Source organism: Apium graveolens, chromosome 11, assembly GCF_009905375.1.
Source record: "Apium graveolens cultivar Ventura chromosome 11, ASM990537v1, whole genome shotgun sequence".
Lineage (NCBI taxonomy): Eukaryota > Viridiplantae > Streptophyta > Magnoliopsida > Apiales > Apiaceae > Apium > Apium graveolens.
Genome location: NC_133657.1, coordinates 79,374,334 through 79,377,355, shown reverse-complemented (window position 1 = coordinate 79,377,355; position 3,022 = coordinate 79,374,334). Strand labels below are relative to the sequence as shown.

The window sequence follows — 3,022 nt, the reverse complement described above, 5'->3', positions numbered from 1 at the left end:
TTTTTCTGAAAATCTTTGTCATTCATAAGACAATTATTAATTAGATATAAGTTTAAAAGATGAGGTTACCAAATACCCCAATATACTTATATCTTTCCCAATACTACTTGAACTACCACCGTTCAAGTTATAATCAGTTTCAAAAGTTCATCACATAGATGAGACTACAAGACAAGATTTGAATAGATTCAATCTTTGAAATATTATTGAATGAAATAAAGTTACGAGATACTTTATTTAGTCCCGATATATATATCCACATATATATCTCTTAAACATTTCCTGGAACCTCTGTTATGTAAAGTATGAACAGAGTTTGAAACATCCAATGAATTTTGGAAAGGAAAAGAATTTTGGCATAAACCCGATATCTCGCTGATCAGGCAAAGATACCAATAAGTAACCTTTTCTACTGTAGATGGATGAATTCCTCACCGGTCATCACCCTGGCCGCATTAGGACCTCGCGCTAGACCGTACCCCGGCCCCTCACGCGTTGATGGACTGCCACCCAGCCACTTACACAATAATAGACCGTACCCCGGCCTGTCGCTTATGCCGACTCAATGAGATGGGCTTACTTCCCGAACGTTGGGCAAGTAATCAATTCACTTACCAAATCTGCAACCTCGTTGCGAATATAAAATACACCACAGAGCCGGATTCCCCAGGTTTTGAGCGAGTATTTAAATCCCCTTAAAAAGGAAGATCTTAAATATAAAAAAAATGAGTTTTGGGATCCGCTCTGACTTTTAAAAATCATTTTGAAGACTCGAAAACACTTTAAAGAGTGTTTGGAGTAAGGCTGATTTAATGAAGTAAATCAGTCCCCAGAATATTTAGAAAATGACTGAATATTATTATTTAAATAATATTCCCATAAAGAATAATCTTTATAAAAATAATTGGAGTAGAAGTATTAAAACTTATACTTGAAATAAACATTAAATAACCAAAGATATACTTATATGAAAGTATTATCTTTATTTGAATAATCGAAAATAAGTTTGATTATTAACACCTTACTCTTTAATAAAATAAAGAATATATTACAGCACATTATCGGAGTCATAGATCCTCAAATGAATATTCAAATAATATTCATTAAATAATATAAACTGAGTCATAAGCCCTCGAATGAATATTCAAATAATATTCAATAATAATATATAAAAGAGTCATAAGCCCTCGAATAATATTCGAAATAATATTCAAATAAATAAATAAAGTTAAAGTTATCGAATAAACCTTATTCGATTAATAGTTTGGAAAACTATAACCATATATATATAAATATATAAATATATATATATATATATATCCATATCCATATATATAAAATCTACTCGGGATCCTCGACTCCCGGTTTTTGAAAATATTTTCACCTTTGGGTCCCTATACTAAGGGTATATGCAAGTTACCGCTATCCTCTAGCATAGGTATTATCAAATGAACCAACAGATATATATTTCAAGAATATGAAACAGGCATGCATATATACCATATCACATGCTACAATATATCGCAAAAGTTTGCTAAATAACCAATAGGCATTTATCGCAAGATCATGCATATACAAATGTATACATCACAACAACAGTATATCGGATAGAATACTTGCCTGAGCGACTTGGGGGTGAGAAAGGCTCGGGACGAGTCTGATAACCTATAAATAACAAGTAAGTTGGAATTAAACCAAAATCACTTGTAAATCTATACTTTAACTAACTTAGACTCTAACGCTTGTTTTGCGCTCACTGATTTGCTTAAGTCACTCGGGTACCCGCGGCTCCACCATTTTTAATAATTTAACCTTTACGAGTTTTAAAGCGATTCCTTCGCGAGTGTCTTACCAACTGCCTAACACACTTACCATAAATGTTTCATACATTAATTAACCCTTTTTGGTCTTTAACCTATGTTTCAAAGTAAGGCGAGGGGAAAAGTTTCGTTCGCGAAACGCCGTTACTTGAAACGGTCGTTTCTCCTAAACCGTGCATCGGAATCGAACGAACTACATATCAAAACGAAGCTCGTAACATGAGCTATCTAAATATGGCAGTGGTCATATTCTAGCAGGGGGTTCTCGGGTCCTAATGATATGAACAAAAGCAGTCTAAAGTAAATCGGACATTACGACGGCTATGTTTACGCGATTTCCCAATTTTAAACCAATTCAAAACAACCACAATTCAACCACATATCATTCATACAACCAACATCCATCCATACCATACTACAACAGCCCCAACAATTCAATATTTCCAATTCATACTTATTTCTCAATTATGAACTAAGAGTTTACTTAAGTTCATTAACTAATAACCAAGATTTCCAACTCCAAAAATATCACAAAATCAACCAATCTCTAAACACACAATAATCATGCCTCTCACCAACTAAACTACTCATAACAAGCTCTAAACATGATTACACACCCATTACACTAACCCATCATCTAAACATTAGGAAATCTAAACAACAAAACTTAAAACTAAGACCATGAAGAGTTATACCTTCCTTGAAGCTTTTAATCCATGAAAGGTCCTTGGAATGCCCATGGAAGCCTTAATCTAACCTCCTACAAGCTTGTTCTTTCAAAGAAATCAAGAACACAAAAATTAATTTCAAGAAAGTACTATTCACCATCTTCTTGAATGATTTATAGGAAATGCTAGGAAAGGATTTTGAAGCTAAGATTTCTAGGAAGTATGTAACTTAACTAGGAGAAGCTAGGATAATTACCTTGTAAAATGGCAAGTGGAGGAGCTTGGACTTCCCAATTCTTAAGAAAGAAGCCGAGAGCTTCATGAAGAAATGGAAGGTTTGGTGTTTTGTGATTTGTTTTGCTTGGTTGGTTGCTTTTTGTCTTGTTTTTTGGTTAATTTTCTTTGTAGCCTTGACTTTGTGTGGTTAATATTCCACCACATTTCCTTCCCTCTTATGTCATGCTTGCATCATCCTCATGATGTCATCCTCCCCTCCTTGTCCTCTTCTCATTGGTTGGGTGACATCATCCTCTC

At 34.1% G+C, this 3,022-nt stretch overlaps 1 long non-coding RNA gene across 1 annotated transcript; it reads right to left on the bottom strand.

The window, feature by feature from the left end:
- Positions 1–1,622: 1,622 nt before the first annotated feature.
- Positions 1,623–2,809, bottom strand: LOC141697716 (uncharacterized). Its single transcript, XR_012564833.1, has 3 exons — positions 2,745–2,809; positions 2,516–2,593; positions 1,623–1,665 (listed from the first exon to the last, which is right to left on the bottom strand). It is a non-coding gene; the product is annotated as an uncharacterized LOC141697716 (long non-coding RNA).
- Positions 2,810–3,022: the final 213 nt, after the last annotated feature.